This window comes from Cyanistes caeruleus, chromosome 2, assembly GCF_971803275.1.
Source record: "Cyanistes caeruleus chromosome 2, bCyaCae1.hap1.1, whole genome shotgun sequence".
Taxonomy (NCBI): Eukaryota; Metazoa; Chordata; class Aves; order Passeriformes; family Paridae; genus Cyanistes; species Cyanistes caeruleus.
The window spans coordinates 55,643,534-55,661,317 of record NC_141702.1 but is presented as its reverse complement, the minus strand read 5'-3'; the positions used below and the strand labels follow the sequence as shown (position 1 = coordinate 55,661,317).

General features: G+C 41.5%; 1 protein-coding gene across 12 annotated transcripts in view; it reads right to left on the bottom strand.

Moving 5' to 3' along the window:
* The window catches only part of EYA4 (EYA transcriptional coactivator and phosphatase 4), a 139,921-nt gene extending 123,389 nt beyond the window's left edge, over positions 1 to 16,532 (bottom strand). For 7 of the 12 annotated variants that reach the window (XM_086877138.1, XM_086877143.1, XM_086877142.1 and 4 more), the window contains exon 1: positions 14,760 to 14,944. The gene's annotated coding sequence lies outside the window, so the exon portion shown is untranslated. Of the gene's footprint in view, positions 1 to 14,184; positions 14,370 to 14,759; positions 14,945 to 15,706; positions 16,015 to 16,062 lie in introns of those variants that run through there. The other 5 variants (XM_086877140.1, XM_086877148.1, XM_086877141.1 and 2 more) reach the window with 4 other exon arrangements.
* Between the last annotated feature and the right edge of the window lie 1,252 nt (positions 16,533 to 17,784).

Sequence of the window (17,784 nt, the reverse complement as noted above, 5' to 3'; positions counted from 1 at the left end):
ATTGCAAGAAAATCATGTTGCATGTATTTCACCACATCATTCAGCTGAAAATAATTCAAGTTTTTCAAAATAGTCTTAATCTCTTCTCAATTTCAGAGTGATCCAAGAGATAGATGTCTTCTGCCACAACACCTTCACCAAAACTGTAATCACTTCACATTTTTTGGTTAATGTGAAGCCCACTCTCCTGTATTTTGTAAATATCTTCTCTAGTCTTTGTTCAATGAAGCTAAAAGGGGAATTGAAGGGCTTATTTAAAACACCCACTACAGGCAAATTTCAGAAAGAAGCTTGTCATGGACAATGGGTATTTTAAGAGAAAGCAGCTCTACATGGCATTGCCTGCACAGTCCCAATCAAAAAAGGCAATTGCAAACATGGAGATGAATTTTTATGACTGATACTGAAATGTTCCACTAAGACATAAAATCTGCTTTGATTTAATTAAAAGTTTTTAGTGTGACCATGTTATTGTGCTGGTAAGATTGCCTGCAGAGAAAAATGCAAAATTTGTAACAATTTTTTTGACTAGTTTCTAAGTATACTGACTGAAAAGTCAGTACCTGGCTTGGATTCAAACAGTAAATGCTCTGTCAGTCGGTCACTGAAGGTGGCAGATACTTCACTTTCTGTATGAAATTCAACTGTAACTTAACTACAGAACTATACCAGGACAGACAGACCCATGTTTCTTTTCCTTCTGATGGATGCTTGATCAAAGCGCATGAGATCAACAGATTGATGTCACATTTTTCAAAAAAAAAAAAACCAGTCTATCAAAATTTTAAATATATCCTGATGACACAAATCCAATAGGAGCTTTACTACTGAGAACTGCCAATGATTCACCCACAGTATGTGTTGTGTTCCAAAATTCAAGTGGGTGTATTCACTGGAACACATCATTAAATACGCCACTTTTATTAGTCGCCTTCTAAAAAAGACTAACTTTCATGAATTTTCAAAGTCACTTTACTGAATTGCAAGGCAAAGACAAGCTTTTTAAAATCTTTACAGAAACACACAGTATGTTAAATAGATTGTTTGCGCAAACATGCTAAATTATAAGTTTCCAGGGCACTGCTGTTGATCTTCACATTGCCTCAAAATTCAGAAGTTCTTACTGGAAATGGAGCTTTTTAAAATAAAATTCAGAAATAATATTTCATCAGTATTATTCTACCTATCAACAGCTAAATCCTGCTGCATTCTGAGCCCAGTTAGAGTGGCTGATTATAACCAACTGCTAACACAAAGATTTTTATAATGGCAGTTATGCCAATTGCACTTAGACCAAATCCTTTAGGGTTTAGTTTTATAAATTTGTAAAAGGGGAGAAAAACCATTAGAGAAGTCAGTGATTTAAATAAGACCAACATTACTCCCTAATAAAGATATAAAATTAAAGGATAATAGTAACCTCGTGCTGTTTTATGAGGCAATAATCCAGTTACCAATTCAACCTTGTAGTTTATTCCATCAAGAGAACCAGATTAAAAACAGAGGGAGGGAGCACATTCTTATCCCTATTATATTGCAAGTGTTTCTAACTGGGCTTAAATATTTTTAAAACTGTTGTTAAAAGTCTTAAATTCACAGACAAGCCAGAATGAAGAAAAATGCCTGTTTCTCCTCTTTATCCACTCCTTGCAGATGTGGCTTTAAAACTGATGAAGTGTTTTATGCTCCCAGATAAAAATTTTACCTTTCTAAGAAATGTCTTAATTAGGAGGATTCCTGACTTTCCTCATCAAGAAATGCATTTAAATCTAATTTTTTATTTATTTGTTTTTATCTGGGGGAATAAAACACTTCATCAAATTTAAACTGCAACTTCCAGGACTTGACCATGAGGAGAAACATGTGTTTCCTTCCAGAGATACACACATAAGTTAAAGAAAATAAACTACTTCAGGATCTGCTGCGCACTGCTTTATAAATGACTAAAAGTGTAACACAATTGCATTTTCTATGGGATGTCCAATATGATCCTGCATGCTGCTGCAACTTCCACAAGCTCAAGACACAATGTGAAGGTTGGGGACCCCCCAGGTAAAAACCAGCCTTAAAGCACTTGACGTTTACCAGTATCCCAGAGGCTGCTTCAGGTCCTCCAGCTGGCCAGATGGGGATATGGATCTCCAAGAAAAATCCATCATCTGGAAGAGGAGTTTGGCCACCAGACCAAAAAATCTGCCCCATCTCACTTGAACACAAAAGCTTGGGAAGAAAGTCCTCTCTCCAGCCACTAGGATTTGAAAATTCAGGGGCAGGGGGAGCATTATCCTCAGTTTCTACCACTTTTTTTTTCACATTATAATCGTCTTGGGCACATTTTCACATCCCTTTTATTCTGTTTTATCTAAAGAATACCTATTTCTACTGAGATTATATAATGTGACGCTCCCTAGCTCTTTCAATGTTGTATCATGTGATGCTCTGGCAATAGAGCTCAGAAATTTCATGATCCAAAATATACTATATCGTTTTGCACATATGACAAATATACTACATTGTTTTACACTTATTGAAACGTGGTGGTAACAAGCCCAGTAGAAGGATGCTTCTGTGGTTCACACAATTCATTCAGCCACAAAAGAACTCATTTCTTTCACAGCCACAGGTTGGTAGTCAAAATGTTGAGAGACAAGTGGTCACACATAGAGCAATTTCTCATTTTCTAGTGCTCTACTTCAGAAACCTGTGATAGCACTAGTACTTCGTGCTGATTGCTGCCACTGAATTAACACAGGACATGAACCACTGAGGACACACTCCAGGGCTCAAATTCTCAGTCTCAGGCAAGTCTCACTTTGGGTTTGCACCACTCCTACAGAACTTCTGAGTAGAATAAAGCACACTGAAGGCACTGTGAAAGATTATGCAGGGCAGATAATGAGAAAATTGCTTTAGAACCAGAACAAGAAATTAGTGCTTAGCACTGCAATCTCATAAAATTAGATTATTTCATGCTATTTTTTTCCCATTAAACCCATTTCTTTGAAGAAACAGGGGAAAGGGTATGGGCAATAACAAACAGGTACTGCCTAATATTTAGTAATTTCCTACCTAAGAAAACATCCTCCTGGTTGTCTGTATGCCCATCACAGGAAGTTTCATGTGAAAAAGATAAAATGTAACCTAAATTAAAAGGAAACCAAATGCTGATTTATCAGCATTTCACCTTGTCAGGGGCATGTACTCTTGTCTGAGGAAAACTGGCAGGCAAACAGAAATATATTCAGAATTTCTAAATTATTTTAATTCCCATATTTTTTCCTCTCTCATTCCAGAAGCATTCTTGATGAAAGCAGAAATGGCTCAGGAATTTTGTGTGTGTATTTAGGTTTAGCTGAGGCCCTTTCCTTAGCTGGTGTCTACTATCTGATATCAATATGAGTGAAATGAGCCTCCTGAAAACCACCTATTTCATTATAGAAATAAATCTTGTTCCACAGACTAGAGAATTAATGGGAATATAGTCTTATTCTTTTAATATTCTTTTTTCCCTTCCTTGGGCCCTCTTCTGTAGAGGGTTAAATATGGCTGTCTTTGGTTCAGTTTGATTTCAGCCCACTTTTAGCTTGCTGAGGGTGAGAATTTTACTCTCAGAGGCAGCATTCTGGAACCCTTCATAGCACGTCCAGTTCTCACTTCTATATTAGTGACTTCCAAAAAACTGAGCTCCTTCCTCACCCGGAGCCCTTGGTATGCGGTGGAGAGAACAGCAAACCATAACGTCATGTACCACCGATTTTAGCTCCAGGCACCTGCCTACATCGATTTGCATTTGCAGATGCATTGCTTAAAGAGAGAAGATAGATTACTCTTTATTTTGAATAATCTTAATTATGCTGGGATTTCACAGAACAACTCACGCAATTTAACACAGATGAATACCCTATTTTAGCCACATACACTGTTGCTAAGGGAAGGAATACAGGAGGAATTCCCAGGATGAGCTGAAAAGCAAATGGACCCACCCAGCTGCTTTCTTTACAAATAGCCCTCATTTTCACAGTAAATACCTGGGTGACAGCATACTGGTTACTTGGAGGGGGCTGTGCAGGGCACCCTTTAGGACTCATTCAGCATCCTCATCCCATGGACATGCATAAGAACATGTGTATGCCTAAACTGGCTGTATGGTATATATTCTGATGTCTATAGAAACTGTGCTTCTGAAATTAATACGCTTCAAGGTGAGATGTCTGACATTACCTGATTTAGTCTTGCTACGATCCCTGCTGGAGGTGAAATAGTATTTGTTCCTGCTAACACATTTATTTTCAGATCTTGGGTTGGGATACATGGGGTCTTCAACATCCACCACACATTTACTGTTCCGAGCTCATCTAGTTTCCTTCTACCCTAGTTCTCCCTCGACTGAAGAAAAACACATCTCTAACTGTGACATAATTTGTTATTTCCTTCTTCCTTTCTCAGTGCATGAATTCATGCCAAACATTAAATACAGTAATCAAAACAGACACGATTCATGCCACCAAACTGCAATACACTGAAAACTCCTCAAAATTCAAATCAAATTATTGACTTTCAGGCAAGTCGCTATTCATTTGTTAGACACAGTCTTACAAATTCTGTGGGGTCTTCAATGAGTATTTGTATAATTGTCAGTTTAGTGTAATTTGCTTTCTTGAACTGAGTTTGCTGAAGAGTAGCATTGCTTACGTAGCATTTGTGGACATTTTATTCACGAAAAATTAAGATGGTATTGCGACTCTGCATCAGGCACTTCGGACTTAGCAACAAGTCACAGCACCACAAAACCATTTGGTACCAGTCAAAAGCAGTCGCCAAGACAAAAAGGCAGAGCAACACAGTCCATGATGTCCCTGCACCAGTTAGGTACGTAAACCAGGTAAGAAACAGAAAGGGTCTGTGACAGACCTGCCTGCTGATACTACCATCATAAACAAAAAAACTGGGAAAACAGAAAGACTTCCTGACAAATGCCAAACAACCACAAGCACTGGATCTCATTTACTTTAGTTTTGTAAAAGAACACGCTGGTGCAACACTTATCTTTTGCATCTCTGGGTACCAACTTTACAGGCACCCAAACATGACTAAAACTGATTCCCCTACTCTTCCTACCCCTGCCACCTGTGTAACAAAGAAGGATTAACTTTGAGAATTTCAGGATACAGAATTATAAACTCAGCAATACATCCCTTATTCTAGCAATGCACATCACACTGTGGAACTGCTAAAATTGAGACCAGAGCTACAAATCGACTAATGCCTGGGGGCCTCCCTGGGAGAGACCTCTTCACTCATGCTTAGATAAGGCATGCAGCTACACAGACTTCATCTATCTCATTCCAAATTAATCAATTACAGAATTTTCCAGATAGAAATTAATAAAACAAATGCTAATACTGTTTCTGGCCTCAATTTATTAACAAACCTAATCTAGAATCCCACTGTGTTCCCCTAAAAATAAAGAGAAAAGAAAGAAAGGTGGTTCCCAGGGGAAAGAAATAAAACCCAAACAAGTAATGCAAAAATGCCACAGATAGAACCACACTCTTTTAAATATTTTAATTAAGATTTTTTTTTATTTTCCTGCAAGCTGGCCATTTCAACGTTTGAAACAACTAGATTTTTATAGGGAGAAGGATTTTGATTTTTACTACACAGTGTATTTTGGTTAACTTCTGAGACAACTTTTTTCTCTTTTTTGTAGAAAATGGCTGCGAACAAATCAAGAAAACATTTCATTTATTTATAAACAAGCCATTGAAAACAGAAAGAAAAAGGCTAAACTTGGTTAGTCAGATTATTTAAAGGCACACTGTCAACTTGAAAATATTAATTATTTCCTATTCCCTCTCCCCAAAAACATGTCAAGTTTACCTTTTACACATAAAAACCCCCTCTAAAACCTTGTGACACAAAATAAGCATAAAATAAAAATTAAGATTATTTCTAAAACAGAAACATTTTAGAATTAAGGAGAACATAAAAACGAGCATATCCACAAGGTAAAAGCAAACAGCAGTTTTACAAGGCTGAAAAACTTAGTGCAAAGAATCCAGCCTCATGGTCTCATGAAAGCTGTAACACACCTATTCATCCTACCTGCTTCAAAAATCATGCTGCAGCTTGAAGAGTGTATTCAACAGTATGAGGATGCAATGAGAGCTACTGTAAAAATTCAAACACACGCTAGGCTTACTAGAAACATCCTGGTGAAGGAGGAAGTTTGCAGCAGCCCATCCTTTTTAGGTGTGAGAGTCATTGCTCAGCAGCTGCTATTCCTGTTACTGCCAAGTGTCTCACATGAAATTCTTGAACGGAACATTTTGAAATGTCAGAAAGAAATAAAAAATAAACTCATCAAAAAGAAACCTTGGGTTACAGCTTGGTAGAAGAAATGTTTTTCTTAACCAAAGTTGACAGTAACCCCTAAATAATGCATTTTAGAAACTGTTATTTTTTAATTCCATGAATGATGGGAAGCAAAAAGTGTGAATGCAGAACTGTCTCAGAATACAGAACCCCTTCTGGTGCCATCATGCAGCCTGGGTGCTTTCTGACAGAACAGAACGACAATTATTACTCACCAAAACTAACACTGCTGCACCCCAGCCATCAAGTCAAACTGAAACCATCAGAACACAATGACTGAAAGCAGAAAATTTTCTATGTTCCACCTTTGTCCAGCACAAAGAACATTTCAAACCCCATACCAGATGTCCTGTGTAATCTACATTTTTATGCTGCTGATCCTCACATGAGCTGTCTGCACTCATTTCGGCTCCTGGCCCATCAGCAGTCCCCACAGGCAACTGAAATGTTTTGACATCCGTGGAACAGCTTGCAATCCTACAGGAAAATCTCTTTTACTATGAGCCAGCAGTAAGTGTGCCACACAAAGTAATTGTGAAAATAGTCATAGATTTTAACTAAAACAACTGCTTTGACAATGCATCCTTTACCACATTTCCTTTTCCTCATTTAGATATTTATTAGCTGTGATCAAACTATGTTACATTCTCCTTTAGTCAACTAAAATTTGTTAATCCCCTGGAAGAAACATTTTCCAAAGTTTAATTACTCCTCTGGTCTTAAATCTGAAACCTCCAATATTTTAAAGCTTCCTTTCCAAAGCTAAGAAAGGGTACAGCTTTGCAGTAGTAGCTGCATCCATACTACCTACACAGCTAATGTAACTCCTCTTACTGTGCTGAGTACTTAAAGTTACTACTCCTTTCTTTGGCTATGATACCATCATTATCCTTTGCTATGGCCTCCTTTTTTCTTAATTTTTTTTCATTTTTTCTTAAATAAACTGCTGGCTTGTACTGAAGTATATTGTTTGCTTGCTCTGTTTGCTCAATGAGCCAGACTGCTCTCATCAATCTGCTCCCCTCATTATTTACCCATCCCTCGGTCTTTGTAGTAGCAGTACTTCAGGCATTAATCTAACATTAGTCTAACAAAGGAAGTATAAGGAAGTTTGTAAGAAGAAGAATAATATCTTTTATTAGGTCAGCAATTGTTCTAATCAAGGGTATTACTTCTTGTAGAACTTACTAATCTTGGTGTCACTGGTAAAATAATAAATAGGTTCTGATTTGATGATTGCCCCCTGAAAAACCCTTTATAATAGCATGGTTTTTAAAGACTCGGTAACAAGTAACTATTTGTGAAATCTATGCTTCGCTTTGCTGTTTAATCCGTTTCACTTGTGCCAAGTTGATTTTGTATCCTTCAACTTTATTAATCAAAAAGTCATGTCAACTCAAGACAGACTACAGAACTCAAGACAGACTTACAGAACTTTATTACATCACTACACTTATCTTTGGAAATCAAACTTGTACTCACATCAAAAATAATATCGCTGGTTTGGCTTGCTTGAGTGTTCATAAACCCGTGATGCGGTATAGTACGCATATTTCAGTGTTATACGGGAACAACATTAAAAAAAGGCATTTGGAACGTGATAGCCTGTAAGTTAATACTTTGTGACAGTGGAGACTAATAAAAAATAGTTGCCATAAATTAAGCACTTGTCTACAGTGACAGCTATGTAATGGCCACTTCTGAGAAATTATTGCACTTCTTTCCCCAGGAATAGTGATAAAAGAATGCAGCCTGTCACGAGCGCTGCAGCCCTTGGCAGTGACGTCCTACTTCTAGCGGAGTTATGCTCCGCCTGTTCCCTGCAAGCCCAGCTTTTGGACAGCAGTGCAAAGATCTGGAAAAGTTCTGTCATCTGGTATCACGTCTGAACTCCTGCCTTCCTTCAAGAAAATCACATCTGTCCCCTCCAAAGGCCCCAGTACTTTCTCTATTGTTTTAACTTGCACACGTATGTGCAAATTATTTGCTGCTACTTCGGTTTTAGTCGAAAATCCCTGCATCAACACAACCTTTTGATTAAAGATCGGGGGATCATTTTTGTAGACAATGTTTTCATTCTGAAAAATTCCACCTATCCCATAGACTCGACCCTGCACTTCAGTTAATCGAGGTGGCAGATTAGGTAACGGAGACTGTGGTTCTGCAGCTATTTCTGCAGCACCGCTGCCAGGCTCAGCAGCACGGGTGCTGCCACTCATTCCGACCTTTGCCTGGCTGCTAGCACAGCTGTTTGTGAACCACAGCAAGAACAGATCCAACTTAAACGAGTGGCCCGCAGAGGTGGGTTAAGGGGCCGCTTTAGAAGCGCTGCCACCAAATGTGAAACCATGGCTTCGTGCTTATCTGTTCTCTACCACAGGAAACAGACGAAGGAGGACTTTAGGTAGGGTTAGCCACACATGAGGTTACTGCTATTGATGTTTATATGAACCAATATCCCTAGATAATGATGGAAAAACAGAGCAAAATGCTGGATCTCTTCCTACAGACCTTACAATCAAACTATTTCAAATTTAGTCCTGATTTGACAGCATCTCGCAAGCTGCTGTTCCAATCCTGGACTTCCTTCAAAAAGCTGGGCACTTTCACAACTATCAGGGAGCAAACTCTTCTGTTTCATTTGTTTTATGCCAAAAATTTGACTGCTCATCTAGCCCTTGGAGAAATCAGACTATCATTTAGCCATAAAACTGGAAAACAAGCTGAATCATAGCTAACTAGATACCAGAAATTACTAGGAAACACATCATCTAGCCATTTTCAGCTGAAAGACCTCATGTTGCAGGTAACTCCCAGACATACTGCTGCACAGTGTGAGCTCAGGATTCAGATGGTGCTTTGAACACAAAAATTGCTTCTCTGAAGGTGCAATTAACTGAAAAAAAAATAATTTTAACATTATACTAGATCCTTCTACCACGCCAGATTAGAATAAACATAAGAATAGGTGGCTGAGTGGAAAAGTACTTTCATCTTTCCATTTGGAAAACCTACCACAGTTTAAATCTTGCTTTGGGGTAATAAGAAATGTTATTTGCAAGACCCTTTCCCAGAATATAATCACTGCATTTGTAAAAACCTCTATATCCATTCAGCCCTATTAGTTCTCAACTTCCCAGCTCTCTGTGCTAAGAAGACCAGAACAGAAACACTAGGCTGAGTCTGAGTTGCACTGCTAGAACTTGGCAGAGGAAATGTGCATAATCTCCCTGTGCTGTGCCTGGTTTAGTGAGACCATGTCTATGCTGGGACACTCAGGAGAGCCAGAAGAAAGACCTCACGTACAGCATGATGTCAGGATGCACAAACTGAAGTGTCCAGAGGCTGGTTTAGCTGCTCTCTCTTGGGAGTAAGGTAAACTTCATTTTCTGTGATGTTCTGGGAGTATACTACAGTCAATAAAAATAAATATCCAAATGGGATTTCACATGGACTTCATGCCTTTCATTGAATAGGCTTGGCATTCATTAAATGTCCCTGAATAAGCACAACCCAATTACTCATTTCTTTAAGCAACAAAGTTGCTGCAACAGAATTAAAAGAATACACACAATTAGCAATATTTCTAACTGCATCATTTCCAAAAATACAGTTACTGTCAAAGGCATTTCTGTGGTCATTTATAAAATGCTACAAAAAAAAAGTTCAAACACAGGAGTATGAAAATGCCGTAAAATGGAAGAAAAAATGGACATTTATACTTAACTCTATTTTTTCTATTTTTTTTTTTTTTTGTTCTTAAGTATTGCAGGATCACTTCTCTGTGCATGTGATCTCACACATATAATGTATATTGCAATACCCCACCAAAAAAGCAGACTGAACTAAGAATAGAGGACTAGATACCCATCCAGCATAATGTGAGACCACTCCAGTAATTTCAGCATTCCTACTCCAATTTGCAACAGCTAAGGATCTGGCACAAAACATCAAGTTAAGTTTCCAATTACCTCATGCACCAGCATTGATTTCAATAGTTATATACACACAGTCATAGAGGAGAATTATTTGAAAAATTGCAAACTCAGCTCTGTGTTTCTTTTACTTTTATGGTCTAAATCAAACCCTTCATGGTATTTTAATGTAAGTTTTTGTGGTTTAATTGTGTATATGTCAAGAGCAGACCAGCTACTCGCTGACCTACCCAATTAAAAAAAAAAAAAAAAAGGCAGCAGTAATTTTTTACACTGCTGAGAAAGTGAGCTTATACTGGGTCACATCACAATAGTATTTAATTTTAATGCTGCCAAAAAATCTAGTGCATGCTGACTTAAATACGTAAGTAATAAGTTAACACCTATGCAAAAATCAGTCTTTGTGTGAATATTTTTCAGGTTGCCTTTGGAGGTCTTTTTTTTGTAATTTTCTGCTCCAAACTAGTCAAATTGCATAGCCCTGCACAACCCTAGTGCAAAGAGATATTCAGTCAGCCCAGGCAGACTGAGTTCATCAGAGACAGCATTTAAATTACATCCAACTGAACTGCCCTCCTCTGTAGTTCTACAGACAGCTGCTTAATGAAAAGTCACTGTAACAGTATTTAGTTAGTTAGTTCTAGTTTCTAGGAAAAAGACATAGATCTCCAATTTAATTAATGCATAGAAATCCTCCAAACTACTTCATTTCAAATCCATGGTAATTGCAGCCTGAATCAAACTTTAGTGTCTAGCCTAACAGCCTAAAATCAAAAATGTCTCATTGGCTTATGGAGTAAGAAGCTCTGAAGATAATCACTAGTCATTGTAATCTTCCCCTGGAGAAATAAGGACATTTTTAACAAATTGAAAATAAAATGCTTAAACTTTAGTATTCCTCAGACATCCATTAGCATTTGACATTTTGCTCAAAATCCTGATAACAAGCCTATACAAACCTGTGATTGAGACTGCCCAGTGATACATTTCAATATAGGATAATCAATCATCGAAGTAATTTTCACTGTTTAACGTTAAAGCAAAAAGGCAGCCAGCTCTTTGACACGCTTCCCAGGCTTAGAGATAAAATGAAGAAAATGCTTTAAAATAGCTTTTGCCTTTAAGGTCCTATATTACAGCCATCCCAAAGGCAATCCTTTTGGCAGCGTTGCAAACTACAATGTAGACTAAAAATGTGCGTTTTACTGCCTTTTCAAGTAGATTTTATTACTTATTTGACATATAAGTACTCTTCTTATCTGAGCTTTTGCACTGCAAATTGCATCCAAGTTCCTTTAACCACTTCTGATTTAATGACAGATTTAAAAACACTGCAACACAGAAGTGTGGAATTGGCTAAAAATTATTTCATAAAAATCTGATTTCTGTACAGCAATATCTAAAAATGTCACCTAATACATACAAATAAATCAGAAAGTTTTTAATGTATATTGTAAAGTCTGATGCATTGATAGGTAAAACATGGACTGACTTTAAAAGACCATAATTTATTTTTAATAACCATTTTTATTTAATTTTTCAAAGAGTAGACTTTATGCTTTCAGTAGAACCATGCCCTGAAATCTCAGGGGTGATAAAAGGGCCATGCCAAAGCTGAAAGGTTTCAAATATCAAACTATACTATTATGTCAGGGTCAGCAAGATCAATTAGCGCTTTTCAATGACAGAAAAAGGTTAAGCTGGACACACATTTACACAATATTTAAATCTAAAAAAGAAAAATAGCACTTATTAGGCATACTTATAAGTCTCTCGATCAATGACTGAGTATCAACGCTCTTCTTCCACTCGCATACCATAAATACGGGGATTTTTTAACGCAAAATGTCAAGAAGATTACAGATATATTAGATAGCAGAAATACTACTGGATTCTCAAGTACAAAGACAAAAGCAAAGACATCTGAGTGTTGCTGCTACCAGACTTGGTTTAGTGTTGAACTTCCAAAAAGCTTTAAAAATACTCAACCAATTTGACATATATCTGTCAGTCTGATGTTCCAGTGTTTGCATTTTTCCTGCAAACTCTGACAGAACCAAAAATGAAAGCTAGTGAGAAAATAAACCTATTCCTATGCTTAATTAAAAAAACAAACCTAACCCCACCCCTCAATTTGAAAATACCAATCTGTAAATTATCTCATCCAAAATCTGGAAAAAAAAGCAAGTGTACCCCTTCTGCAGCTAACAGCCAGAAACATGCACACCAGGAAGCGAGGAAACTTATATTTCAGTTCTTAGTATCACAAGAATACTCATTGGAAATACAGGTATGTTAGAAGTTAATTTGACACCTGTTAATTCAAGCGTTGCCGTCGTAAACATAGCTTGAACAAAGTAGCTGGTTATGGTATCAAATAAAGGCAGCATAAAATCACAATAAAAATCCAGGAGATTAAGAAAACCTAAGGAAAAAGAACACTGTGTTGAAATCAGTGATTTAGATTGGTATTGCATAGAGTCAAAGCAATGCAAGATTACTTTTCCTCAATGATATATTTCAAAATGTCTCTTTTTTAAGCCCATTTCTTCAAGGAGTGATTTGAAATATTTACTACCAGACAGTACCTAATTTTAGGTTTTAAGTGCTTTAACAGCTCTATGAAATATGATCAGCAGCTGCAATATAGAAGTATGCTGAATAAACGCTCCTTATAAAAAGGGAGACCTGCTTTACCCTGAGTTCATAAAATCTGTACCTTCGAGAAGGAAAAAGATAACACTGAAAAAAAAAATTAATAGCTGTGTCCTAGAGCATTTAACAGAAATTCCAGGAATTTGTTTTTTCTTTCTGTAGTAACTTTCGTATTGAAGAGAGTAAAATGCTGTTTAAATTTTAACACTGGAGGATTGCACACATCATCATCCAATACCACCAGTTCATCAGGAAAATAGACAGGTACCTTTCCCTCACCAAATGCCAATGTTTAATATTAATTCTAGGACTTACATAAAGTTTAAAGAGTTAAACTTTAACACTTGCATCAGATGCTAAAAATATGCCACATGATACTATCTATAGCTGTATTTCTACAGTTGCCTTGTCTGAAATATTTTAACTGGGAACTGCAATTAACTGAGAACCCACCAGTGCCCCACTCAATACACTGCTTGTTTAGGATTTATTTACTCCATTGACATTATCCATACAGAATGAATTTATGCTGCAAATTGTTGTGAGGCCATTAAAAAATGCAAATCCAGCAAGAGTAACAAATTTACTAACTAATTAGTAACTTCAACTAGATTTATTATCTGTACCACCATATACATGTAACAATTAAGAATTGCATAAAATTATCTGAACAAAGAGACATAAAAGATTCGTCAACATACTCCACTTTCATTTCTATTAAATTTGGTTAAATAAAGCTTGGTAACATAAATACCACCACAATTTTAAAAAAAAAAACAAAACAACAAAAAGAGCTGTTTCAGACATACACCAGCTAATGTTAGATGTCAAACAGAGAAAGAATCACTGGGAAGAGAAATGTCAGTCTGTATTTCCACTTTACTCACAGTATGATATATACTGCAAGTATGCAAGCATTCGGCAGCATTTTCAGAAATACTAGGGGAAGAGTCAAACCCACAGCAATTTTGCGAAACTTTTGAGTGTTAAGGAAATGAAACAAAGATATGGCCTGGGATTTATTGCAAAGTACATGCTTCTAACATTAAACTCCGCGGTCAGACCAGAAAATCTATTTGCCAAACAGAAAAGATGACTTCTTTGTATAACTCCCTCTAAATCTAAACTGCTGATTAGTTTATCTTAGATACGCTTTCTAGTCTCCGCAAATGAAACACGCAAAACAAAACTCAGAAAACTGTAAATACTGGTTCCTTACTGTTCCAGCATGACTTCATACTTAAACTGGAACCGGCCAAGTCGCTCCCTTGTCTGGTACAGCGTGCGTCCCAGGATTTTTGTAAATACCAGCTATTTCACACCGCCACGCGCGACCCGAGCGCGTCCCTCCGTGCGCTCGGCTGCCAGCCCTGCCCGCGGCTCCGCAGCCGGCAGCACCGCGCCTGCTTGGCTCCGAGCGGCGCTTTCATAAATGTAAATGAAACTTTAGATGCCAACTACCGATTGGCAGCGGCGATGCCGCGGGATCCCGCTCTCCCTTCCCGGCGGAAAGCGCGGCGGGGCTGCTCCCCGGGCAGCCCCGCGTCCGGCCGGGCAGGGCGCGGAACCCCCGCCGCTCGGGGAGAAGCGCCGTGTGAAACGCCGCGGGCGGCTCTCCGCGGGTATCTGACTTTGGAAGTGTCTGTAATGACAGCAGGAGAAGGAGATTAATGGCTAAGAGCCCGCTGGGTTTGAACACGGAGAATCCTGTTACCTCCTCGCGGATCAAGTACGCGCACACACACACACACACAGATATACACACACACACACATACACGCACACAAGGCTTACCCACGTGGAAACGCTTTCTAACCAAAACACAAGTCCCCGCATCGCCGCTGGAAAAGGCGGCGGGACCCCCGCGCCGGGGCTTCCCCGAGCCCCGTCCGCCGGCGCAGCGGGGACCGCGGCGGGGGCGGGGGCGCGGTGGGACGACCCGAAAATGCGACGTTCTGTCTTTAAACCACAAGAAAAACAAGCCGGGGCGGGGGAGGGGAAGGGCAAGAGACATCCCTCAGGGAGAGGAAACGGAGAGGAACAAAAACAAGGGGCGGCTGTGTCCCCGCTCCCTTCGGACGCTGGGAAGAGCGGCTGCCGGAGCCCCGCGGCGGCTGCCGGCCAGGACGCAGCGGGAGGCAGCGTGCCCCGTCCGCCGGCACCGAGCGCGGCACGCCCGCAGCGCTCCGCCCCGGGCCAGGCGGGCAGCGGAGACCCCCGAGCGCTGCCGGGGCCGGGGCAGCGCGGGGCCGAGGGCGGCGGGACCGACCGACTCCTGTGCCGCTGCCCCCGCGTCCCCGCCGGGCTGCCTCGCCCCCGCGCTGCCCCGACCCTCGCCCAAGGAGCGGGGGTTTCGGGAAGGGACTACCACCCCCGCGTGTTCTCATGCCGCTCCGTCCGGAGGGGACCCCGCCGCCCCCAAAAACGTTGTTTCCCCACAGCCTCCCTCCAAGCCGCCGCTGGCCCCGCCGCCAGCCCTCGCAGGGACAGGCGGTCGGCAGAGCGACCCGGCGGTCAGCAGAGCCCCGTCGGCCACCGCAGGCGGGCCGGCAGCCCCGGGCCGCTCTCGGGGCGCAGCCAGGGCCCCCCGTTTCCGCCGCACCGGGAGTGGGCGGGAGGCGCAATCGGGGAACGGTGCGACGGCAGCCGTCGCGGCTTGCTCCTCGTCTTGGGGCTCACCCCAGCGGCCCCGGGAACACCCAGCCGAAGAGCGGTGAGGGCAAAACGGCAGGGAATGTCACCTGGACAGAGGCAGAAAGTCCGGCTGGGCGTGGAAAAAGTCACCCCGTCGGCACGGGAAAACCGATTTGGTTTTTTTGCAGTTAAACTCGCGTGGGGCCGGGATAAAAGCTCGTCTCTACCCCGCGATGGACGGCCCGGCTGCTCCCTCCCATCACATTTGTTTTACAGCAACTTCGTTGTTGTTGTTGTTGTTGCTGCTGTCATCGAACCGACGCGAAAACAAACGCTAAATAAACGCTAAATACGAGCAGACGCACACACCCCCTCACACACATGCACATGCGGCAGGGAACCCGCTCCCTCCACCTCCGAGCAGAAGGGGTGGGAGGAAGACGCGGGGAACTGAGGCACTCACCTTCTCGCTGCCGGGATACGCCGCTACCTTTATTTTAAGGCCGCTCCTTATTTATTTACTCTGGTACTTTCTCCGAGCCGAGGCTCCCTTTTTGCACTGTTCCTCTGGCAAAAACAGAACATCCCCCCTACAAGTCGTCCCCCCCCCCCCACCCCTTTCTGCACACACAAACAAAGCGCAACTCGGAGCGAAACGGGAGGGGAAATTCGGGGCGGGGGGGATAGATGGAGGAGGAGGAGGCTGGTACGGGAGAAGCCAAACACTCCTCGCACTTCACTGAGTGCAACTAGCTGCCTCTCACGCACAGGAACGTAAAAAAAGTTTCCCCGGCAAGGGACGGGACTTCCCTAAGAAAAGGTAACCCCCTCCCGCCCTCCCGCCCAAAAAGGCCGTCCCGGAGCACGGAGGTGAGGGGCGAGGAGCCGGGAGGCAGCGGGGCGCCGCTCCGCACTTGTGGCGGGGGCTGCCGCAGGGGCTGCTCCCCGTGCCGGCCCCTCTCGGCACGGCAGCCCCGCTGCCCGCCCGCCGCTGCCCCGCTCCGCTCGCCGGCACTGCCCTGCCCCGGGCTCGGAACACCGCCGTGGGCACGGACCGCCGGCTGACCCGGCCACCAGGCAGCTCCAAAGTGTCCCTCCCGCCGTCCTCGGCCTCGCGACCCGGGGCCTGGACCTTGTGCCTTCGCTACTCCCTGACATCTGCAGTTATGTAGTGATGGGAGCAAAGGAGGGGGCCCTGAAGGGTAGGGATTGATTAATGCCAATCCACTGGAGTACAGGTAGTGAAGTCCACATATTTTCTGGAAGAAAACAGCACTAGAAAGTAATCCTGAGTTTGAACGATCAAGTGTAATGAAGTGCTACCCTCCATACCCTTTTACAGGATAAAGCAGATTCGTCTGCTTTCTCTCAAGCTGGTCAGTGTGGATGAGGGCAAAGTCCTCTCTTGCTCTGAAACTGAACGCCCTTCTCTGCAAGAAATTCAGCAGCTGCATTTGGTCCTCTTCGCTCCTTTGTGTGGAGAAGCGGAAGAAAATCCCTAATTGCTTAGTCACATTTCATACTCTTACCCTTCACCTTGTATTATCTTCTGACTATAGTTTCACTGAGTGGATTGAGCGGCTCTTGTTCAACCAGCTGCATCACCCTCTCTCTGTCAAGTTAACTTCACTCTCCAAAGGGTCTAGGTAAAAGATTTAACAGAGGAGGCAAAAGCTGGGCCCTATATTTGGAGAGAGATGTGAGAGAAAAGTCTTGGGCTTCAGAAGTCATGAATGTTAGAAGCTTTTGAGGTCAGCAAGTCACATGAAAAGAGAGGGGAAAAAAGTATGAATTTGTGAAAATTCCATCCTACCTGCTTTCTCTTTTCTCACCTTGCATTTGGTGATACTATTAAAAGCTATTTAACTTTACTCAAGCCTTTGAATTTCATAATTTGCATTCAATGAACTACAGTAACACGGTCATCTTTCTTCTAAACAATTTCAGATGACTTAATCATCATGAAAACAAGTCTATAAAAACCCTGTATTTGCTGTCTTGGGAGACTCGCCACTCAGAAAGAGAACAGATTTGGAAAACTCTTTTGACCTACACAAATAAAGCTAAGAAAACTTTTAAACTGAAAAAGCCTTCTAAAGCCAGCCTTCAAATTGACATAGCCAGAACTAGGAAATTAATTTTGAAAATGAGAGTTTAGAGAGTAATTGGAAGGGGAGAAAACTCA